The sequence below is a fragment of the Cynocephalus volans genome, chromosome 1 (assembly GCF_027409185.1).
Source record: "Cynocephalus volans isolate mCynVol1 chromosome 1, mCynVol1.pri, whole genome shotgun sequence".
Lineage (NCBI taxonomy): Eukaryota > Metazoa > Chordata > Mammalia > Dermoptera > Cynocephalidae > Cynocephalus > Cynocephalus volans.
Window position 1 is genome coordinate 64,448,393 of NC_084460.1, and position 26,200 is coordinate 64,474,592.

A 26,200-nucleotide genomic window follows, 5' to 3' on the forward strand; every position below is an offset into this window, starting at 1 on the left:
CATTTACGTATTTTTGCTTTAGTTTCCCGTGCCTTTGTAGTCTCACTCAAAAAAGCACTGCCCACTCCCATTTCCTGTAGTGTTTCCCCTATGTTTTCTTCTAGAAGTGTCATAGTTTCAAGTCTTAAATTTGGGTTTTTGATCCATTTTGAGTCGAGTTTTATGAATGGTGAGAGACAGGGAACTAGTTTCAATCTTCTGCATGTGGATATCCAGTTTCCCCAGCACCATTTGTTGAAGAGACTGTCCTCTCCCCATTGTGTATTTTTGGCACCTTTGTTGAAAATCAGTTGGCTGTAAATGTGTGGGTTTATTTTGGGGTGCTCTCTTCTATTCCACTGATCAATCTGTCTGTTTTTATGCCCATACCATGCTGTTTTGGTTACTATAGCTTTATAGCATATTTTGAAGTCAGGTAGTGTGATGCCTCCAACTCTATTCTTTTTGTTCAAGATTGCTTTCACTACATGGGGTCTTTTGTGGCTCCAAACAAATTTTAAGATTGCTTTTTCTATTTCTGTGAATTAATTCCAATTTAGCCACTCTCCAAAATTTGGCCCATGGAGGTTGACTTTGAACCATCATCACTACAAACAGTTGCTGTGACCATATTGCTACACATCCCTTTGCACACTTAGCAACCTGGTTTAGATAAATTCCTGGAAGTGGCATTGCTGGTCTGAAGGGCATCAGCCTTGTGCTGGCTTTTCATGTACACTATCTGGAAAGGCAACTGCAACAGGGCTGCTTCCTTCTACACTCTTTTCAACATTGGGTAGTATTAATCTTTTTAATCTTCATATTTTCATTTAAAATATGGCAAAGTGATGCTCTTGTATGTGATGAACACAAGCACATATCCCAACTGGTCTTTCACAGAAGAATGATCATTTTATTTTAAAAACAACAATTCAAAGATTCAACAAAATCACTAATACATATAATAGAATGTGTGGTTTCAAGACATTTGAAGGTAAAAACATTAAATGTAAAAACCTTGAAACATTTTCAAATTCCTCTGCCACCAATACATCTCATTTTCTTGAAGCTAAGATGCCAGAGTTCCAGTTAAGTTAATGTAACTCACCATAGTTGATTAATTCTGATGTCCTTCTCTGCTAGAATCAAGGGCAGATGGGAACATGCATACTATCCCCTGTTGGCAACATCAACATTTGATCATTTTTCAGAGAATACTTTTGGAAGCTTTTAATCAGCTAAATATTTCTTAATAAGAAAGTTAAACAGGACTTAGAAGTGTCACTGTTCACTTAATTTTCTGGATGAGTATAGGAGGCACTGTGAAAGTGGAGCACGGGACGACTCACTCAATGGAAAACAATGACACACCTGAGAAAGAGAATTCAAAACACAAGACACCAGGGAGACAATTCCTGTCTGCTAAGAAACCACACACTGACCTTAGTGCTGGGCTCTTACGCTATCTATGACAATACTGTCATCGTCAAAGATGCCAAGAGATGGTTGTGGGACATTACCTGGGGCCTCAGCTTGCTCACCTGCAAATTAAGGCAACCAGGTAATCTATAATAGCTTCTGGTTCTGATTTTTTATATTCTTTTGCCCATATTCTGGGCAAAATATGGTTTGTTGTGATGACGTTTACCCCTTGCACAAGTGATACATGGCACTATTTGACCAGGTGTAAGTGAGGAAGAGCTCAGACACACTTCGTGGAGCGACTAGCAGCCACCTGATCTGCATTCCATCGTCTTCTCCACCGGATGAACAGCATACAGCATTGAGGAACACAGCTCCTCTGCAACCTTCATCTCCCAGCATGAGAGTTAGAGACACAGAGAAAGCAGGTGGGAATCCTGCTTCCCTGCTGATAAAAGTCACAGCATTCACATCCCTAGAAAACACAGAGGAGGAAAGCTGGCAAGGTGTGAAGTCCCTACGTACAAGCAGAGATGCTATTTGATCAGCTCTGGTTGGTGGATTTGTTTTGTAGAATACTGACATCCCAGCGTGATTCAATCCTTTGATCTCATATGAAGCTACAATCACCAATCCTACCCCTTCCACTTCCTCCACCCATGGCCTCATCCTTCCTCCCAACCTGTGACTCTCCATTACCGTCACCCTCTGCATGCATCCACAGAGCCTCACTCCTTCCTTCCTGAATGTGCACCTGCTGGAACCCCAGTACTGGCTGACACCAACCCCTCTTCCTCTTCTGGGCTGCGCCTACCACAAGTGCCAGACTAGGCATCTCTACCTGTCCTTGGTGCTGCCCCCAAACCATGTCTATCCCCTTGTTGCTCTCCCAGCAACTCTTTCACCATGAAAACAAAAGAAATTAGGAGAGTTCCACAGGCTGTGACCAGAACCGTCACCAGAGGTGGCCCCCCTCCGCACCTGACCAAAGCCAATCCCCTTCTTCCTCCTTCCTTCCTCTCCTCTCTCTCCACCCCCTTCTCTCTGCCTCATGACCTCGATCTCTAATTCCTCCCATTCTCTTTAGAACCCTCCATAAGGCTCTCTTGTTAGGGCCACAGTAGCTTCCAAGTTTCAGGAAACATACGAAAATGATTACTTATGGTCAACAGTCAACTACGTCACCACAGTTGCTACTCATTCACGACCTCACTGCTCTTCTCAATATCCCATGCTCCTCCCTAGGTCTACTCTTGTTTTTGCTGAAACTCTCATAATTGTTTCCTTTAAGGATCTGAGGGTGTAAAATTTCTTCTGCTTTGGAGGTATGAAAATATCACTACTGGGATCCTGTTTAAAGATTTCATTCCTGGATTTACTTAATAGGCACTACAAACACACAGCTGAGGGAAACACAGTATGTACATGATAAGTCTCCCTCCCACCTCTGCTCGCAGCCACCTGGCTTCCCCCACGGGAGGCAGCTAATGGTATCACTTGCTGTGCATTCTTCCAGGGATACTTGTGCTACACAAATACACACGCGTTGCTCCTTTCCCTCTCCTTTTTCTTTTTTTAATGAATCCAGTAGCAAACGCTTTCACTCCCTCTTGCTCTTTCACCTAATGGCATGTCCTGGCATTCACTCAGATGGTTCACGAAGAAGGCTCCCACCCCTTTTGATGACTGCCTGTAATTCCAGCAAATGAATGTGCCACAATTCATTTAACCAATCTCCTGCCACTGCAAATTTAGACTTTTTCTAGTCTCTATTTTGAACAACGGAATAATGAATAACCCTGAGCACACCAATCCCCTCATATGTGTTAGTAGGAAAATTTGCTGGAGGTAAACTGTTGGGTCCAAGGTGTGTACACTTGTAACTGATGATGTCCTTGAGGGCTGCTCATCACAACTGTGTGAATGAATGCTTCAAACAGCCAGGCCTGACCACCCCCGATTCCTGACCCAGGGTGCCAAAAAATGTTTGATCTATGAACACATGACATACAGAAAGTGTTTCTCTTATTATCAATGAGGTTGAGCATCTTTTTTTCTTAATGTAGAAAGAAGCAATTGTATATACTTTCTGTTAATTGATCTTATCCTCTTTGCCCATTTCTCTTTTGAGCTATTTGTCATTTTCTTACTAACATGCGAGCTTTTTGTATATTAAGGAAATGAACCTTTTCCAGCACTAGGAGTTGCAAAGCTTTTCAAGTTCATTATTTGCTTTCTGCCTTTGTTATTGGCATTTTTTTTTACCATGCACAATTAAAAATCTTATAAGGTATAATTGACAGTCTTCTCTTTTACATCTCTGGGTTATGCATGAAACTCTACAGGAGAAAAGTTCTCACATGCTTTCTTTTAATACCTTTATGATTTTACATATGAATTCTGGCTCCTTTTGGAATTTAGCCAAAGGAGCTTCAGATAAAGTGTGGCTCCAACTTATTTTTTCCCAGATAGCTGTGGTTGGTCCCAACATATTTATTAAATAATCTTCAAACCACTAACTGCCCAGCCCCCACTATATAATATCAGCTTGATGGCATGAACCTAGATTGGAGCATTCCAGGAGAATGTACTGTCACTTAGGAAATGTCTTTATCTGTGCATGCAGTACCCTAGCCACTACCCCATGTGGCCACTAAACTCTTGAAATATTGCTAGCACAACAGGAGAACTGAATTTTTAATTTTAATTAAGTAAATTTAGATTTAAATAGCCACCTACGGATAGTGGCTGCTGGACAGCACAGCTATGAGTAATGATTGACCTTAATGAGCATGTGAAAAGATCAGGCTGGTCTGTCCTATCACAATCTGAGAGTTTCACTGTCACCTGACCCTCTCCCCACCAGCCACATTGCATTGCACTGAGTGTAGCACACCACTCTCCCTGAGCGCAAGGTCTGTGCATGCTGTTTCTCTGTTGAGAATGCTCTTCTCTAGTTTCTTGCTCATCCAGTAGGTTCACCTCTTGATTTCCCCTCAGTAGTTATTCAATTCAAGATACACCTCTGTGACCCCTCCTCCACCTGCATGGTTTCTTTCTCAGCAGACACTCTGGAAATATGTGCACCCTACTATGTGCTGGCCATGGTTTTATTTTTTAAATTTGAAGTTATTTATTCATTCACAAGTTTTATGGTGTCCCAAAGTGGAATGTAAATTTAATGCTGGCAAGGGGTGTTCCTTACCCCATTCTGCAATTGGCAGTCATCATCCAATATGATTCCTGAATAAATCGCTGCCTGCTCTGCTATTCCCAGTACTGCTTCTAAACCACCGTGACGGACAAAGTCCCTGATTCCTGGGAATTCCCAGCTCTAGCTCAGCTGCTGGAGCCTACACATCCAGGACCTGAGCATCATATTGGGCTGGAAACCACAGCCCAGTGGTTGAGATGAGTGCATGCTCTGGAATTGCGTCTGGGTCAGGGCTTGTCCTGACCAGCCTCATGGCCAGAGCCTCAGTTTCCCCATTTGTAGAATAAATGTCTCTACCCTTCAGGACTGCTCGAGGACTTGACAACACGGCCCATTGAGGCCCACAGCCCATGGTGACAACCACACTCAGCTGGAGTCCCCAGGAACGTGGAACAGCAGCACCGCAAGTGAATGAGATTTGGGAGAACCTTGCTATTGTAGCGTAGGGAGCCAGTCCAGGAGGTGTACCTGATCTCTGCATGAAGCTGTGCTTCACTGAGCCCTCCCCCAGACTCTGGTCAGGCCCGCATGCAAGTCACTGAATGCTCTTTTGCAGCATGTCAAGGTCCCTGCCTGATAGTCCTCATCTTCTGAAAGGACAGGGAGAGAATAAGTGAACGAGATACTTATGGTGCTGCACACAGCCATGAAGGTGCAGGACAGCACCTCCCAAGCGGGGAGGGAAACACCCACTGCTGTGACAGGCAACACGTCCCAAAGCAACTCAGGTTCAACCTACTCGTCAGGTTTCCTGAAGGGCAGGTGGTCCATTTAGAGGTGAAAGAGCGACAGCATGGCTGGGGACACGGGACTCTTCAAGGCCGTGTGTTCTGCATGCTGCTTTCCCCCTCGCATTGTCACGAATGTGACTAACTCATTGCTTGAAGGAGCCTGTAACATCCTATTAAATGAATGCACCACACTTTGTTTCTCTGCTTGCTAAAGATGGTCACAGGGATTATTCAAGCCAACTTTAACAAAACCAGTTCTGGGTTTTCCAGTCTAGTACCTTAGAAGACAACAATAACTACCACAAACATTTAAAATGTTACAGTAAGCATGGTCACTGATGAAGAGAGTAAAAGTTTCCCACATTCCATCACCAAGATAGCCACTATTAAAAATTGGTTTAATTTTGTCCTATACAGTTGAATATTTTTAACTAAATTGCCATCAAATTGCTCATCTGGTTATAATATATTTTTCTCTTGTATCAAGGGCACTGGCAATATCCACACATATCTTTAATAGCCTGATTTTAATGGCTGAACAGCCTTCCGTCTTATGAATGCAGCACGGTTCATTTACCCAACTTCAACTGTTAGTATTCAGATTTCTTTTAGCTCTTATGACAGCAACCCGATGTCAGCTATGTCCTACAGCCTCTTGGAAAATGAAGAAAACTTGGCTCAGACTCCCAATTACAGGCCTGTGATGGCCCAAGACCTTCCACAGCTCTGCAAACCCCTGAGGCAACACCTTCTCATCATATCCCATTCTTACTCTGTGCCGCAAGCTGCTGTTCCTTTGTCCCTTGTCAACCCAGATGCAAATCTTCCAGTCACCCCCAGGACTTTGAGGGTGGAGTAATTTCAGGGAGACTTGGAGTGGATTGTATTCTGCCCCATCTTTGCCCTTTTGGTCTCCCCAGCCACCTCCTGCATCTCACAGGGCATCGCCTGATCCCTTAAGGAAGTCATGGGGCTAGCAAGGTTGTGCCTTCAGCGGCTCGAACAGTCGTTCCTCTTAAGATGCAAGGAAAATGCAGCAGTCAGCAAAACAGGGTTTTCTTTGAGAAGAGGTCATGTGCTGATGGTGACAAATGGGGTCTGAGAAAGAGCAGAGATGGTGGCTGATGGTTTGGGCCTGAGCCACTGGAGAAGGACAGGGAGGTGTGAAGGTGCTTTGGAGAGTGGCCGGCAGCTGTGTGTACCACGCTTCATGAGCTGCCCCAGGGCAAACATCCCCAGGTTGAAGAGCTCAATTTGGCAGTCATGAGTATGTATCCATATACATAAGAACATACATAAGTGGACTCAGAAGCCTAAGACAAGGTAAATACCCTGGGGATGGGGATGGACAAGAGAAGTGTGAGTAGTGAGTTCTGGGGCACTCCAACATTCAGAGGCAGTGGATATACGTCAATTCAACATGTGGAGGGGAGTCACAGGGCCGAAGACATAAAACCTTAATATTTTAATATATGCTATAAAACTACTCTCCAGAAAGGTTGCACTAACTGACCTTTCTACCAGCAATTTATGAGTATTCATTTTCCTGAATTCTCAGTGACAAGGCAATATACATACTTTTGAAAATTCCTTGGTCAATTTGGCAGGCAAAAAGTATCACCTTATGGTTGTCTCTGTGGGTTTGTCATTCTAGGGAGGTTCTCTCAGGGGTCGTCTGTTTGGGCAGCTGCCAAGTTCCAAGCACAAGTGCCCTGTGCTTGAATTTCAGTTCAAAGCTCCCTGCACACTGGATGCCATTCTACAACATGGCTACGATGACCTTAATATGAAATACTTTAGTTTACTATTCTCAGGAAAAAAAAGAAAACATTGTTTCCTACCCGCATGGGTAACTGGCATGTGCTACTGCAGGGAACACCAGTCCTGCCAGAGTGGACAGCAGGTGCAGATCCTGCATCCGGGTGGCAGCTCTCCCTCTCCCTGGGCATCATGATGTTTCAAGTAATTACATCTACATAAATATGTGGCCACAGAGCACAGCAGTTTCTTCTGCAGAAGGAAAATCAGGGTAAAAATCCTCAAGAACATGGGTCAAGAACGCCACCCCAGGGCAGAACGGGAAGTCTTCAGCTTTGAAGCTATATTCCCACTGGCTGAACTGCCTCTGTCCTGGGGATGCAGCTCCCGTGACCCTTCCCACCTTCTCATCAACACAGACTTTCAGTGGAGAAGACTGCTTTGATTTTCCTTCTGATTTGCACCAGATTTAAAGAGATGCCAGCATCCAAAAGATCAGCGTATGTGTGAGTATGCACACGTACACACATGCTTATGCACACACACACCACCTACAACCCCATGATTAATCCTCACTATCCAGCTTCCAAACTATAATTTCATTACTACTATTTTAAGTGCAATGAAAAATTTTACTGCCTTGTAGTTGTTAATTGAATGTGCTTAGCCTTGCAATAATATCTACCAAATAGGATGGGTTTGTGAGTCTCTCTTTTCTTAAATGGTGAACAATTAACCTATTTGCTGTATCCAGAATTTCATCCTCATGAAAGCCATCCCACCTTCAGTTTCAAGCCCTCTCTACCAGCTTCACCACGTCAAGGCCGTACACAGATGACTGCAGAACAAGCCTGCTCGCAAAGGCACTTCCTTTTCATGACAATATTTCCTAAAAAGCACAAATATTAAAACACTCAAAGTGTCTGTTTTTAAAGACAAAACATAATTTGTTTTTGGCGCTCTACTGAATATTAATGAGTGAGAGAGACAGACTTTGGGATTGGCTGCTACTGAGCCTTGAAGCAGACTGTCTGCCGTCTGTCACAAAGTTTCCACCCGTGGACACTTAACCAGCTAATCACAGTCCTGGTAAAATATTCCTGTATCAGAGACTTCCATTTCTGGAGAGATGGCAGATAACAGGAAAACTTCTCCTGCAAAATACTTAGAAATACCAGATAAAACAGAGCAAACCTAAACACATAGCCGAGCTCTCTAGGGAGCACGGGTAATCCTGAGCTATGAATGATGGAGGAAAAGATCCTGAAGGTAAGTGCAGGGCTAACACCAGCATGGGCAGTATCACAGACGATGTCAATTCTCCCCAAAGCAATCCATACATACAGTATGACTGCAAACAACTTTCAAGATCTTTTGTGTGCAACCTGACAATCTGTAAAATACACATGGAAAAGCAAACGGCCAAGAAAGGCAGAGACAGTGCTGAAGAGGAATAAACCAAGTGGGTTTGTCTCACCAGATAAGCACACTTCATAAGCCACAGTAACTGAGATGGTATGGTACTGGCCAGGGGAAGAGTGCAGGACCCAGGGGCCATAGTCAGGCTTCAGAGCTGGGACCACAGCTGTGCTCCATGGGCCTGGTCTGCCACAGATGGGCTGGGAAAGCCAGAAACCCATATGGGTAAAAATGAAATTAGATTGTTACCTCATATCACAGACAATGACCTAGAAGAAAAAAAATGATTTAAATGTGGAAAGTATACCTTTTGCAAAGAAAGATAAAATATCTTTGTTATTGGGGTAGAGAAAGAATTCTTAAACAAAATAAGAAAAACAAAAATCATAAACTTAAAGATCAATAAGTCACATTGCACTAACTTCTAAGCAATAGAAGACATTGTTTTAAAGATTACTATTTACTCACTAGTAATTAGTAATGTGTAATGCATATTAAAGTAAGATGCAGGTTCCTCACATTCAATTAGCAAAATCACAAATGCTCTATATTAACCAGGACCTGGAGAAACAAGAACTTACACACTACTGAGTGAGTGCATGGTGGTGCAAGCAGTTTAGAAGCAAGCTGGCAATCTATCATAAAACTGAAATGTGCCTGTCCAGAGAGTTAGCATTTCTCTAGGTACACACCCTAGAAACTCCCCCTCACAGCAGAGATACAAAGGAAGTTCGTTATTTATAGGAAAGAGAAAGATGCTGCAAAGCCAAAACAGTGGAAAATTTCCACTTCCAGCCAAGATAGTTTAATAAGCAGGACATCCCCACCTGCCTGACAAGATGGAGAAAAGAGGAGAAACAGCAGTTTCCAGACTCTGGACTTCAGGTGAAGCTAGACAGTGATCCCTGAATAATGGGGAACCCATGCAGTGAGCACAGCTGCACCAGCCTGAGGCAGAGGGGGTCTCCAGGCTGCAGCTCAGGTGGGATAGGGGCGGGCCCAGGTAGAGCCTGGGGGTCTCCTTGGAGTGAAGAGAAAGGGCAGGGAGTCTGGGGAGTCCCCAGAGGAAAGAGTTGTACAGAGAGCGAGCCCCAGGTTTGTGGAGGCCCTCGAGTGCCTGGTTGAGCTCTGAGGAATGCATGTGCCCCAGCAAGGAAGCCACCCAAGGCAGGGGAAGGAACTGCTCAAGAAGGTTAGAGGGACCACCTCCGGAGCTGACTTGGGGCCTAGATTGTTCCCAGCAGCTGGAGTGGACAGCCCCCAGTTCTTGGACATTGGGTGGAACACTCTCAGGATTACGATCTAGACAGCAGGCAGAGCCAGCCTCCAAGGGTCAAGCTGCTTCCAAGTCACTTAACTGTGTCCCAAACAATCGCAAGAATGTTTGCAGGAATACAAAAGGTCCAGCTCCACACAATGTGGTGAGCAGCCTCCAGGAACCCCACAGCTTGGTGCTGACTTGTGTAACCACTGGGTATAGTGTGAATGTGGACGGCGGCTTCTGAGTCCAGGTCACAAAAACTCATGTGACTTCCACCTTGAGCTGCCATGATGTAAGGATTCTCAAGCAGAAAAAGAAAAAACAAAGAACAGAGCATCTGTGAGCTGTGGGACAACTTCAAGTGCCTAAGTGATGTGCACGTGGAGGCCCCAAATTGGATGATGGTGGGGAGCAGATAGAAAAAATATTTGAAGAAGCAGTGACTTAATGTAGTGCTTTTAATCCTGTTCACGATGCCAATTGTCTCTAGCTACATGACCACACTAGTTGTCGGGCTCTTTTACCTGCTAGTAATCCTGTACTGACTGGGCAGACTGTCAAGCTAAGGCTGGGTTTCAAACTCTTCATATGCCAGGCTGGGTCACCAGACCCCACACATGCCAGGCTGGGTCACCAGACCCTTTCAGGCAGGTCAATGAGCTAGGTAACCGGCCAAAAGGTCCTTGGAAGCCGTAGGTTGGAAAGCATGGCTGTGATGGGCAGATGCCTGAGGCCGATGCCCGCCTGCCTGCTTCACTCAAACTACCTCTCTACCTCTTTTCCTCTCTCTTGCTCTCTCTCTCTCTCCCCCTCTCTGAAGAACACAAGAATAGCAACAAAACTAAAAAGATACATTGGTGCCCATGCCCACTAACTCCACACACACCAAATTCACACACACCCACACGCAATTTGCTTACAAAGGATGTGCTAAAACCACACCCAACTGGACCCGAGGCAAGGGCCCTGACAAAACTATTCTATTTTCCCAACACTTAACATTTCCCAAGTTTGATGAAAATCATAAACCCACAGATCCCAGAAGCTCAATCAACCCCAAGCAGAAGAAACATGATGAAAACTACACCAAGGCACTGGAAAATCAAATTGCTCAAAACAAAAAGAATGGACACATTTTGATATATTTGTGCAACAGCATATTATTACAGTAGCTAAAATAAAAAGCTTCTTATTATGATTGATGTAAAGTTAATGTAAAACCTTCAAATACTACGTAATTTTATAAATACACACATATATGTGTAATAAAGTATAAAAATGCATGGGAATGGTAAGTAGAAAGGAAATGGGACTGGAGAGGGTATTTAAAGACTTCACTTAAGTTGGTATATTTTTTAAACAACAAGAAGCTTTTAAAGAAATATGGAAAAATGTTGAGATTTGAAAGAGCAGAGTAGAAGGAGGTTCAGAGATACCTGTTGTATTATCAAGGTTTTATAAGAAAATATTTACATCTCAGTGGAAAATTGACTTCAGGGTTTTTTATTATTTTTTAAATTTTATTTTTTAACTTATAAAAAATTTATTTTTTATTGTAACATAGTTGATTGTACATATGTGTAGGGTATAGAGTTGAGTATCAATACCTGTGTGACTGCAAGTTTTAATCAACAGAAGTTTGCAACATTTTCATAGACAACCCCATGATATCTGCAGATGCTTCTCTGCGTACTGTTGTTTGTACATCTGAGAAAAGCTGTGCGTTCAACAGGCAAACCAGTGCAGCTGCTCTGGCGGACAGCAGAAGTCCAGATACTATCACATTTTTTTGCACATACCTTCCCTAAAACAATGTTTTAAAACTGCGTACTCCCATACACATTTGAAAGCTGCAATATAAAAGACCTAATTGTGCTGTACTATAAAAAGATATTTAAATATTAACTTATAACATCCCTCATCTAGGAGAATTTAAATACCACAGCATTTAAAGTGTATGAACAATCTCTTAGCCCAGTCAGAAATGTGACATCTTTCTTTTTCCTTCTGGAATTCTAACTCCCCTCCAATTTTACCCTAATGTAACGACTTTATCGTTCCATAATTCTCAAACAAACTTTATTTTAAAAAATTCCCATGATGCTAGATGTAAATCTTTTTTCTAAATTGTTACAATTAGTAGTACGCAATTGATCAAAATAGCAATTGTTACCTTTGATAATTATTCAATACAAAGAGTAAAATCTTACTGTAAACGATTCTTTTATTGTGAGGGAAGGAACTTGGGCTTTTCTTCCCAGTCATGGAAGAATACTTATTATTGTTATAATGAGACAGGGTTCTGCATAAATTCTATTTCTATTTTTCATTTTTATAGAGCTAATTTCTAAGAAACTTTGATCACATAAGTAAGGAGACAACATATATGGAAGTTTTTTTTAATAGCAACGCCACTTGATTCATTGAACTCTTTCTGAGTTACATGCCAAAAATCACAGAAACCCATCATCGAAAAATTATCTTTGATGATCTAACAGCTGATATAACTCAATTAGCTCCTTTAATTTTGCTGAAGGTAAAGAAATGTAAACAATTTGACTTGCAAAGAGATTTGCTGCCCAGTCTTCGGAATAATTCACCTTCTTTCTAAGGACCAGTATTCCTAATCGCTCCATCTGGGACCCCAGAGAGGTTTCCATCCAGGGTGACACATGTCCAAGACCCTTCTTTTGCAAAGTGAGAGAAAAGCAGTCACAAAGGGAAGATGGGGAAATGCCACAGGACACCCAGACAGTGATGGTGATTTAACTTCAGGACGAAACTTCAGGACGCCCCCTTTGCATTGGCTTACTTGAAGGCCCTCACCCAATTCTGTATTTGTAAATCTATGTGATATCTTCCATAAAGGAGGTCTCCAAAATTGTATAAAGCTTCAAAACCCATAAAACCTGGCCTGCCCCTGAAATGGCATACTTAAGAAACTGAAAGGAATAAAATTTAGCACCAGTTAAAGGATGAGACACAAACACAAGGGAGCTCGCTGAGGAAGGTTTTTTATGCAGCGGGCACATCTGCTTTTATAGGGTTAGAAGAGAGCTGATAGGTTTGCTGAGGACACGGGGCATTCGGGGATTGTATGGATTGCGTTGCTAAGGGGCCAGGAGCAGGGAGCCTGTGCTGATTGGCGTGCGATTCGCGCCGGGGGGAAGGTATTGTGGCGTCAGCGGGAAGGAGAAGGTGGAAGAGAAGGGTAGCCAGCGTCATGATGGGGCGTGGCGGAAAGGGTTCTCATACGACCTAATAGAAACTGAAGGTCCAGAAATTGACTCCTGTAAGACCTCCTTGGCCCAGGAAACCCGTGAAACCCGCTGCAGATCCCTCTTGCAATGTGCCACTGCCAGTGAGCGGCTCTGAGCTGAAGTCTCACTGTACCTTCTCCAGTGGCACCATGGAGACGCAGTACCCAGCAATACCCATCCTGCGTCTGTGATCTCTCTGGAGAAGTTTACTATCTTCTTTGCCCCTGATTCTGAAATGTCATTGCTTTAATGTAGGTCTATTTTTATCCATTGTACTAAACACTGAGAGATCCCTGTCAATTTGTAAACTCAGGCCCTTCGATTCTGGGACATTTTCTTGAATTTGAAGATAATCTCATGTATTTCCTCTCGAGTTTTTTTTTTTTTAAACAAGTCTATTGGACATCACTATGGGGAGAAAAGAAAAAACCACCATCCCATCTCATCACAAACCCCAAAACTAAAGAGATGAAACAGAGATATAAATGGAAAACACAGAATAATAAAACTTCCTAGAAGGGAATACAGGAGACTTTCTTCATGGCCTTAAAGTAGACAAAGATTTCTTAGAGAGGACACAAAAAGCACAAACCATAAAAGAAAAAATTGTTAAGCTGAACTTAATCAAAATCAAAATTTTCTGTTCTTCAAAAATATCTATGTAATTATATATGGCAAAGATACGTCAAAAGATCAAAAGACACAAAGGTACTTCAAAAAGTTAATGAAAAGATTCATATTATCTTTCAATTGAACTTTTCAACAAACTTTTTGAAGTAGCCTCATATAAAGAACTACTAAAATTAATAATAGGCAGATAAATAATCCAATTTTTTTTTAATGGGCAAAATGCTTGAACACTTACCAAAAAAATAAATATGAATGGACAATAAGCACAAATAAAAGCTAATCAAAAGCATTAGTCAATAGGGAAATATAAATTAAAACTACAATAAGATATCACTTCACTTGCAGTGGAATGGCTATGATAAAAAAGACTCAATATCAAATATTGGCGAGGATGATAGAACGATTGTACATTGCTGGTGGGAATCTAAAATGATACAGCCACCTCAGAGAACTATTTTGCAGTTTCTTAAATAGTTAAATATACATCTACAGAAATTCTACTCCTAAGTTTTTATCCATGGGTAGAAAAAAATGCCCATCCAAAAAAACTTGTACAAGGATGTTCATGGTAACTTATTCTTAGCGGTCCAGAGCTGCAAACAATCCAGATATTCATCAAGAGAACAGATAAATAAATTGTGGGCAATCAATAGAAAAGAATACACCTTATCAATACAATCTAATCGCTGATATTCAAAACTACAAATAAAGTGCACATTATGTCAAGCAAAAGAATCCAGACAGAAAACAGCACATACTGTGTGATTCCATTTATATGAAATTCAAATACAAATCTTTGGTGACAGATGATAATGGCCTGGGCAGTGGGAGGGAAGTTGACCTGAGGGCGGGACGTTCACATCTTGTCTGGGAGGAGGTTATACTGAAACATACAACTAATTGCCAAGCCATGCTGAAGTGCACCCTGCTGGCTGCATGTCTGTGGTGATGGTGACGAGTGCAGAGTGGGCAAGAGCAAGCAGTGAGGACTGGGGAGTGCACTGTAGCCCGGTTCTTCCTGCTCTGACGGGGAGTGCCAGCTCCTGCCTAGCTCGAAGTATCTCCTCCTGGCCCAGAGTCGAGCTAAGGAGGGCTTAGGAGGAGGCAGGGCAGCAGCAGGCTGGAGCTGCCCATGCCACACAGCGGAGGCAGTGGGCCAGCAGCATGTGGACACGCCTGCCACCCTCGGAGCTGGAAACTACAAGTTCTGAGGCTTCACATCCACCCTCCAAATTTCAACAGCAGGGCCTCTCATGCCCCACAGTAACCAGGAACATGCAGAAGGGAGTTCTGGGGAACAGGCAGGTCACTCAGCACAGCCAAGTGAACATGAACGCAACCCTCATGTCTCTTCATCACACACCAAGAAAATGGAAATAAACGTGTAGGATGGAGCAAATGCATTTGCTACTACCTCCTCCCAAGGCCCCACTGAAGTGAGAGGAAGTGGATTTGCAACGCATGGAGGACCACTAAAAGAGAACAGATGAAAGCAACATAGTTTTGGAAGCTGCAAAGCAGATAGGATACTGAATCCCAGAACAGCAGCAGAACATATCAGACATGAAGGGATGTGCCCTGAAGAGGCTGCCAGATGGTCCAAAGTGAGAGATGAAATGGAGTGCAGACAGGAGGGTTGCTGAGGACCCCTCATGGCTCCCCAATGCCAGCGGACCAAGGCTCACTCTCTGCAGAGGGCATACTGCATTATACTATAATGTAAACAGGGAAACTGAGTCTACCCATAATGAATGTTGGAGACTCCAGTACTTTCCTCCTCCTCAGCTTCAAAATACTGAGATGGGATGACAGAAATGAAAAAGACAGTAGGAAGGGTGGAAGATGAAGTTTGAGAAAATCTCCCAGAAAGTAGACCAAACAACTAAGATATAAAAAGAAAAACCAGAGAAAAGAGATTAAAATAATAAAATAAAATAAAAATAAAAATAGGGTCAGCCCCGTGGCTCACTTTGGAGAGTGCGGCACTGGTAGCCCGAGGCTGCAGGTTTGAATCCTATATAGGGATGGCCGGTGCAGTGCGCTCACTGGCTGAGCGTGGTGCAGACAGCACCGTGCTGAGGGTTGTGATCCCCTTACCAGTCAAAAATAAAAAAAATAAAAAAATAAAAATAAAAATAAAAGAGGTGTTCTATTAGGAGATCCAAAGTCTGAATAATAGGAATTCCATAAACAAAAGAGAGAAAATGAGAAAGAAATTATCAAGGAAATAGTACAATGGAACAGTTTCTTGACTAAAAGGGTAACTGATTACCTGGAGCAATGGACAGAAATCCACTCACACTTAAAGCCTCAGTGTCATATTCCATTACACTAAAGTCAAAAAGAAAAAACCCAACACAGTCCAGAGGTGTGGAAAAACTGCTTATATCCAATGGGATTGAGAATCAGAATGACAACTGATTTCTCAGCAATGACACTGGGTGTTAAATTAGTCTTCAAAAGTATGAGAGAAAATTACTTGTAACTCAGAATTCTATACCCTGCGAAACATGTAAGCATAAAGAATAAAAGATGTATTTGACAGTTAAGATTTCTAAAATATTTATTGCCCCCAAACTGTTTCTCAGAAAGCTACTAGGAAATGTGCTTCAACAAAATAAAAACAAACCCAGAAAAGGAAGATAGGGCACAAGAGGGCTCAGGAGGCAAAGGGAGCCCCCAGGAAATGGCCATCAGGGTGGCCAGGACAGAAATCCTGATAAGGACCTGAGGAGCCCTGTACTGGGGCGACCAGTCTAGGAAGCTGATTGAATTCCTAGCGTCTGACACTATCAAAGGTGATTTAGACAACGAGGTGGGAGGGAGGTGTGGGGGGAAATCAGTACTAAGTATTTAGAAAGGGAAAAAAATACAAGAAAATTATTAACTCTGCTAAAGCTCCACTAATTCCACTTAAAGCTATACTAAACAGAATAATCATATTTTATGTGACTCAGCTAGAAATGGGGTTTATATATTCATAAAAATGTAAATATGAGTACTGATCTAACAAAATCATAATTACATTACCGTGGGAAGACAAGAGTGGCAAATATGTGAGTCTATGGTGGGGAGGTGGTAAAAGAAAACGAAATCCTGGGTGTCCACTGGGAAATATCCACAGATAAAGTCTATTCCTATCCCTCCGCAAAAGAAATAGAAAAAGAGAACAGGACAGGAAGCCATAACATAAGTATATTATTTAAAGATAGAGATGTAATCACCAGAAGAAACAGCTAAAGAGTTGGGAATGGGAGTATGTGTGTTTGTTTTACTAACAGTGGGGGGCAGGATGCAGCTGCTTCTTATAAATCCCTATAGAATTATTTGAATCTAAAATACATGCAAGATATAACTGATTAAAAAAAAAAAGGTCCAATATGGGCTCTTCAGTTAAAGAAATTTACCAAAACGTATACACTTTGGTTATTTTGGTTGTTCATAGATTACACCGTGTCTTTGGAAACAAATGAAATTATCAATACTCTTTAAGAACCAAGGAGAGTAAAAGAGCTTCTGTGAAGTGAATTAGTACCAATACATTGGCTAAATAATTACCATAATTATCATGCTTTGTCCTAACTGTACAAAGAACATCTTCCTCCATTTCATATCCAAGGACTGATGAGATCCCTTCTTCACTCGGGCTGCCTTTTTCCAACCCTCAGAAGACGTGAGGACGTAGACAGCCTTGGCTATCAGCAAATGCCTCCTCCACAAGCACCACACCTCAGGGAAATTCACACAACTGCCTTTGCATCACACAGTTGTGTCTTTGATCATGATGTCATCATTTTACTCCTAGCCAAGAGTTCTCTTTTTCCAGCTACAAATAAATTATGATATTTTCCTTTAAAATTTCTAAGGAATATTCAAAAAATATGTTGCTCTTTCATGATTTTAAAAAATACAAAAAACAATCAACAAACTAGAAATATAAGGGAACTTCTTCATATATATTATATATGAAGCCACACATAATATATTAAAGCCACATATGAAAAACCCACAGCTAAAAGCATACACAGTGGTGAAAAACTGGATGTTTTCTCCCAAAGATCACAAATGAGACCAGAATTCCCACTCTTGATACTTTTCTTCAACATTAAGACTAGAAGTTTTAGCCAGAGAGGGAGTGAGGGAAGGAGGGGGGGGGAGGGAGAGGGAGGAGAGAGAGAGAGAGAGAGAGAGAGAGAGAAAGGGAGAGAGAGAGAGAGAAGAAGAAAGAAAAGAAAGAGAAAAAAGAAAGAAAGAAAAGGCATGCAGATTGGATAGGAAGAAGTAAAACTACCTCTACTCACAGATGACATGATTTTATATATAGAAAACCTTGAAGAATTCACTAAAAGCTGTTAGAGTGAATAAACTAGTTCAGCAAAGTTGCAGGATATAGACCAATCTAAAAAAATTCTTTGTCTTTCCATATACTAGCAATGAAAAAGAAAACAAAACAGAAGAAAAAAATCCATTTACAATAGCATCAAAAAGAATAAAATACTTTGGAATAAACTTTTTTAAAAAAGTGTAAAACTTTATCTGAAAACTACAAAATATTGTTAAAAGATATTAAAAAATCAAATAAATGGAAAGTCATCCTAAATTCAGGGATTGGACAATGTAATATTGTTAAGATGACAATACTTCCCAAAGTGTCTACAGATTCATGCAATCCCTATAAAAAGTTCCAACTGCTTTTTTTTTTTTGCAGAAATAAAAAGCTGATCCTAAAATTCATATGAAATTGCAAAAAACCCTGAATTTTGAAAAAGAACCAAGTTGAGGGACCCACATATACCAATTTCAAAATTTTCTACCAAGCTACACTAATCAAAACAGGATGGTACCAACATTGGATAGACATATAGATTAATGGAATATAATTGAGAGTCCAGAATTAAATCTTCATATCTGTGGCCAATTGATTTTAGAAAAGGGTGTTAAGTCTATTCAATTGGGAAAGAACAATCTCCTCAACAAATGGTGCTGGGACAACTGAACAGCCACATGCAAAGAATGAAGTTGGACCCCTACCTCACACCATATACAAACATCAACTACAAATGGATCCATGACCTAAACGTAAATTCCAAAACTACAAAATTCTTAGAAGAAAGCCTAGGCATAAATATTTGTGACCTTGGATTAGGTGATGATTTCTTAAATATGACATGAAAAATACAGGCAACAAAGTGAAAAAAATAGATAAATTGTACTTTATCAAAATTAAAGTCTATAGTGCTTCAAGGACACCATCAACAAAATGACAAAACAATTCATGATATGAAAGAAAATATTTGCAAATCATATATCTGATAATGATCTAGTGTCCAGAATGAATAACCAAATCCTATAACTCAGCAACAGAAAGACAAACAATCCAATTACAAAATGGGCAAAGGATGCAAACAGATATTTCTCTAAAAAAGATATACAAATGACTGACACACACATGAAAAAACGCTCAACATCATTCATCATCAGGGAAAAGCAAATCAAAACCACAGTGAGATATTACCTCATACCCACTAGGATGGCTATCATCAAAAAAACAAAGTAACAAGCACTGGTGAGGATATGGAGAAACTGGATACTTTCTAAAATTCTGGTGGGAAGATAAAACAATTCAGCTCCTGTGGAAAATAGCCTGGCAGTTCTTCAAAAAGCTAAACATGGCATTACCATTTGACCCAGCATCTCCACTCCTAGGTATAGACCCAAAAGAACTGAAAACATACTCATATGTCCACACAAGGACTTGTACATGGATGTTCATAGCAATATTATTAATAATAGCCATGCAGTAGAATCACCAAACGTTTATCAACTAATGAATGGACATACAAAACATAGTATACCCATCACACAATGGAATATTATTCATCCATTAAAAATAATGAAGTTCGGACATATGTTACGACATAGGTAAACCTTAAAAACATTGTGCTGAGTGAAATAAGTCAGACACTGAAGGTCACATTTTGCATATTTCCATTTATATTGCTGAACACACAAATCTAGGGAGATAGGAGGTAAATTAGTGTTTTCTAGGGGTTGGAGGGAGAGGTGAATGGGCAGTGTTTAATGGACAAGGGGTTTCCTTTTGGGGTAATAATGTTTTGGAATTAGATGATGGTAATTGTACAAAACATTGCCAGTATTCTATATCTTACTGAATTGTATACTTTGAAATAATTAAAATGGTAAATTTTAAGTTATATGAATGTTCTCTAAAAATACATGTTACTGCATGTTGTATAGGGTTTTCTCATAAAGACGTGTTAGGCTATTTGCATGTGTGAAATCATAAAACTCTCAAAAATAGCTACACCTCTGTGGTTGCCTAAAGCCATGTAACATGGAGCAAGGTTTTGCTTGCCTGTGTTTGGCCTCTTAGAGAGGTAGATGATGGTTCTGAGATGAGAAGACAGTACAAAGCTTGGTGCAAAGACATCAAGAAATGAATCCCAATGTCCTTCCAGGTCCTGGTGATGCCTTTCTGGATGCAGCCACATCCCTGTCCTTGTAACACTACATCCTTAATAAAAAAAATCCCTTTTCATTTATGCCAGAGCCAACTGGTTTTGTTCACTTACAGTTCCCTTCGCTGCCAGGATTATAGCCCAGGCTCTTAGGTGTGCACTTGCGCTACCTCCCAGAATCCTGGTAGATAAGGTTAAAACTGTATTTATACTCAAAAATCCTTTCATTCACTCATATCATGAACTTACATGATAAAACAAGCTTCTAAACCTTTCAAAAATCTTTCACATAATACACACATTTTGAAATCAACTTTAAAACAATATTTTGATTTTTAATTTAACACCTTCATATTAAATAACAGTATCTTACGAATTCCCTCTAAAATGAAGTGAATGAACACTGAAGCTTTGTGGATAGACATCACCCAAAGTATCGTGGACAACTTTAAGGAAAGTTAAGTGATTTGTCAGACTCAAAATTGACCCAGCCATTTTAAAATTAAAAATCTTCCAACATCACCCTGAAATCATCACCCTTGATGTTCTAAGGTTCTCATTTGCCACTATTATACGTGTATATAACTTGTCTTTAGCAAAACATGAATAGCAATTTAAAGAATTATCTCCAACCATATTCAAAGGGAGAAGTGAGGTCTGAAAGCGTTTATTTTTAAACAGTGACTTTAAAAGTGAAAAGTCAATCACTTCAGGCAAGAAGATGTACGTGTAATAGAGGAACGGCAGAGCACGTAAAAGAACCAGTAATTAGTCACTTATCTTTTAGGATGAAACTGGCCTGGAGAGTACAGATGTTAACTTTTGACTCTGCAGTGGTCCATCCACATGTAAATATTCAATTGTCAAACCTTATTTCAACTTCCTACCAACAGATGCATTACTGGTGAACAATCAGTGTTAAAATGTTTTAGTTAGGGCCGCCCCGTGGCTCACTTGGGAGGGTGTGGCGCTGGTAGCGCGGAGGCCACGGGTTCGGATCCTATATAGGGATGGCCGGTGCGCGCTCACTGGCTGAGCGTGGTGTGGACGACACCGACACCGTGCCAAGTGTTGCCATCCCCTTACTGGTCAAAAAAAAAAAAAAAAAAAAAAAAAGTTTTAGTTAGAGGAGGGAAGAAAAAGCAAATAGACCCTAAAAACAAAATGTTGAAAAAGATTAAGAATGTTGGTTCGGTAAAATTCAGAGAGAAAAACAGGAAACGTTAGGGATGGCTTGCTTAGAATAAGGCATAATAGGGGCCGAGCCCATGGCGCACTCAGGAGAGTGCGGCGCTGGGAGTGCAGCCACGCTCCCTCTCCCGCCGCGGGTTCGGATCCTATATAGGACTGGCTGGTGCACTCACTGGCTGAGTGCTGGTCACGAAAAAGACAAAAAAAAAAAAAAAAAAAAAGAATAAGGTATAATAGTACAAAATATCGTTGCTGTATTTTTTTTTTTTTTTTTTAAGAGCAGTTTTGGGTTCACAGCAAAAGTGAGCAGAAAGTATAGAGAGTTCCCATATGCCCCCTACCCCAAACATGTACAGACTCCCCAATTAACAACATCCCCACCAGAGTGGTATGTTTGTTACAACTGATTTGGACCTACACTGACACATTATTATCACCCGAAGTCCATGGTTTACCTTAGGATTCACTCCTGATGTTGTATGCTCTATGAGTTTAGATAAATATATAATAACAAGTATCTACCATTATAGATTTATACAGAGTAGTTTCACTGCCCTAAAAATCTGTGCTCTGACATCCTTTGCTCCCCCAACCCCTGGTAACCACTGATCTTTTTTACTGTCTCCATAGTTTTGTCTTTTCTAAAATATTATATGGTTGGAATTATACAGTATATAACCTTTTCAGATTGGCTTCTTTCACTTGGTAATATGCATTTACATTTACTCCATGTCTTTCATGGCTTAACAGTTCTTTTTAGCACTGGATAATATCCCATTGTATAGATTATTTATCCACTTACGTATAGTTTATTTACCTATTCATCTATTGAAAGACATCTTGATTGCTTACAAGTTTTGAAAATTAGAAATAAAACTGCTATAAACATCTGCATGCAGGTCTTTGGGTGGACATAAATTTTCAGCTCATCTGGGTAAATACCAAGGAGCTGGACTGAGTGGTAAGAGCATGCTTAGTTATGTAAGAAACTGCAAAACTGCCTTCCAAAGTGACTGTACCATTTTACATTCCTGCCAACAAGGAATGAGAGCTCCTCTTGCTCCACATCCTTGTTAGCATTTGGAATTGTCAGTTATTTGGATTTTGGCCATTGTAGTAGACATGTAGTGCTATCTCATTTTAATCTGCATTTCCCTGATGACATGATGTTGAGCATCTTTTCGTATGCTTACTTGCCATCTGTATATCTTCTTTAGCGAGATTCAGATATTTGGCCTATTTTTAAATCAGGTTGTGCATTTCCTTATTATTTAGATTTAAAAGTATATTTTAGATAACAATCCTTTATTAGCTATGTCTTTTACAAATATTTTCTCAAGTCTGTAGCTTGTCTTTTTAATCTCTTTCACAGAAGTTTTAAATTTTAATAAAGTCTAACCTATCATTCTTTCTTTCATGGATCATGCCTTTGGTGTTGTATCTAAAAAGTCATCACCAAACCCAAGGGCACCTAGAATTTCTTCTATATATCTTCTTAGAAGTTTTATAGATTTGTATTTTACATTTACATCTGCGATCCATTTTGAGTTATTATTGTGAAGGGTGTAAGATCTGTGTCTAGATTCATTTTTTTGCATGTGGGTCCTGTTTGTCCAGTACCATTTGTTGAAAAGACTATCTTTTGTCCATTGTGTTGCCTTTTCTTGGTAAAATTCAGAGAGAAAAGCAGGAAACGTTAGGTACAGCCTGCTTATAAAAAGGCATAATAGTACAAAATGTCCTTGCTGTATTGCCTTTTTTTTTTTTTAAGAGCACTTTTGGGTTCATAGCAAAAGTGAGCAGAAAGTATGGAGAGTTCCCATATGCCCCCTACCCCAAACATGCACAGGCTCCCCCATTATCAACATCCCTACCAGAGTGGTCCAAGATCAGTTGACTATATTTGTGTCTCTTTATGGACTCTCTAGTCTGTTCCACTGACCTATTTGTCTGTTCTTTTACCAATAACCCACTCTCTCGATCATTATACCTTTACAGTAGTTCAGTCTTAAAGTTTGGTAGTGTCAGTCCTCTGACTTTGTTTTTCTCCTTCAATATTGTGTTGGCTATCCTGGATCTTTTGCCTTTCCATATAAACTTTAGAATCAGTTTGTTGACATCCACAAAATAACTTGCTGAGATTTTGATTGGGATTGCATTGAATCTAGTTGGACATCGAGTTGGGAAGGACTGACATCTCAATAACGTTGAGTCTTCCTATCCATGAGCATGGACGATGTCTTTATTTAGTTCTTCTTTGATATCTTTCATTGGAGTTCTGTAGTTTTCTTCATAGAGATGTTGTATATATTTTGTTAGATTTACACCTAAATATTTTATTTTGGGGGTGCTAATGCAAATGGTATTATATTTTAAATTCCACTTGTTCATTGTTGGTACAGGTTGAGTATCCCTTATCTGAAATGCTTGGGACTAGAAGTGTTTTGGATTTCAGACTTTTTCAGAGTTTGGAATATTTGCAGCATACATACCAGCTGAGTCTATTGCTTTTCATGGGTTGAGCATCCCTATTCCAAAACCCCAAAATGCTCCAATGAGCATTTCCTCTGAATGTCATGTCAGCATTCCCTTTGAATGTCATGTCAAAAAGTTTCAAATTTTGGAGCATTGTGGATTTCAGATATTTGAATTAGGGATGCTCAAGCTGTATACAGCAAAGCAATTTACTTTTGTTTGTTAACCTTGTGTCCTGCAACCCTGCTTTAATCACTTATTAGTTCTAGCAGTGTTTTTGTTGATTCTTGTATATTCTCATTACATGCCATTGAATTGTGTTATGCTGACTGAAAAAAACAAGTAAATTTCTAACAGGTATTAGTTTTCTAGGGCTGCCATTACTAAGTACCACATACTGGCTGAGCTAAACAACAGAAATTTATTGTTTCACAGTTCAGGAGGCTGGAAGTCTAAGACTAAGATGTCTGCAGGGTTGTTTCCTTCTCAGGGCTATGAGGGAAAATTTTTCCCAAGACTCTCTCATTGGATTGCAGATGGCTGTCTTCTCCCTGTGTCCTCACATGGTCTTTCCTCTGTGTCTGTGTCCTAATCTCTTCTTCTTATAAGGACACCAGTCATATTGGATTAGGGTTCACCTTAATGACCTCATTTAACCTTAGTCACCTTGTTAAAGCCCTGTCTCCAAATACAGTCACATTCTGACATACTGGAGGTTAGTACTTCAACATATTAATTATGGGGGGAAACAATTCATCCTATAACAGGTATAGTCTTTGAAAAGTGAAAATATGCTCAACAACAGTCATTTACTCCTTAGTATTATTCAAGCATCTTAATTTCATCCTACTATTTGGCTGGGCTCTACGGCAGAAGTGAGGCAGATGAGTTTAGAGTATGGTGCATTTGTACATGGTGGTCTTGGTGACTCTGCACTGGGAACACACAACATCTTGAAAACATTAAGTCGTGTGAAAAGGACACATAAAGGCAACACAGAATACAAGGATTTGTCTTATAGAAGTGTTCTTAGTTAATCCCGTATCTAGAGGAAGTGAAGAAAACTTTCTTCCTCTTGCTTGTGTTATATCCACTGGTATCCAAAACCAGAAGAATACCCATAGACTTTCATTATGTTATAAGTTAAATAGGTTTTCTGGGCTTGCTTGAAAATATAATCACCATGTATAATATTATCTCTATGGTTAAATGTGTTCCAAGTAAGTGGAGATCTGACCTGTGGGGCAGGAAGCTGATTTGTGGGACTACTGGGCCTGCCTATTGAGGTCTAATTGAGGAAGTGTTATAAGATATGTTACCTAGTGTTATAATACCGGAGAATTAAATTGAGTCTTTTTTCTCAAGGTTATTCAGCTGAGCCAGTAGGAGTCCCAGCAGCCCTCAGGAACAGAATTGCATGGAGAAAAAATGCCCAGTGAGAGATACTGCTAAAGATATATGGAAGTAATCCCGAGAAAGAGTACTTAGGAATCCAAGCTGGGCTTTCTGTATTTATGCATATATTTGGGAACAAAGTAGCTCCACCCAGTGGTGCCTTCACCTTACCTGATCTCTCACCGGGTTACTATCACTGCACTGCTAGGGAACTAGAGTTGATAAAACTCTTGTTACAGAAGGCCCTGCTGACCACATGATCCTAGGTAGGGCTGCCACTGAGACAGACATCTGCACAAGACCAACAGAGAAGGAACATCAGGAGACTGTCCGTGAGTGGACACAAGCCAGTGCGGCAAAGAGGGCTGTGTGGGGGTCAGCACACTGATGGGGAGCAAGGTGACAGGAGCAGAGGGTGAGGCATGTGTCCTCATGAGGGGACAGCCAAGGCCTAACTGAGCCAAAAGCCCACCCACAGTCCAGTGTCCAATTCTAGACACAACATGTAAATGAACCCAACAAAAACAACCCATAACCTAGCCTTTGAGTGGGAAGTCCTAGCATTGGCCTTACCAGAGGTGGCATGTGATGGATCTTAGACGTGACCAGTGCCATCTTGGATGTGACCGGTGCCATTTTACAAACACTCAGCACAAAATGGCCACCAGCCTTTCCCTTACAAGAAAACTTGTGGTTTCTGAGAAATAGAAACTCCTCTACTTCCGCATGGGTGCAAGCTTCCACCTGATTGCATCAGCCAGCCTTATCTTCCACACCAGCACCAAACCCCTCCCTGATTATGGCAGCTTTCCTTACAGCCTATATAAGCCCTCCCACCCCGACTCTGGCTGCTACTCTCCTACTCTCCATTTTGAGTGCAACCTGGCAGATTCTTTTCCTTTAATAAAGCTTCATTGGGGTGCCGGCCCCGTGGCTCACTCGAGAGAGTGCGGTGCTGGGAGCGCCAAGGCTGCGGGTTCGGATCC

The 26,200-nt window shown here is 40.9% G+C and overlaps 1 protein-coding gene across 1 annotated transcript in view; it reads right to left on the reverse strand.

Moving 5' to 3' along the window:
* ERICH1 (glutamate rich 1) overlaps positions 1-26,200 on the reverse strand; it is a 99,186-nt gene that overhangs the window by 56,629 nt on the left and 16,357 nt on the right. The gene's annotated exons all lie outside the window — the stretch shown is intronic.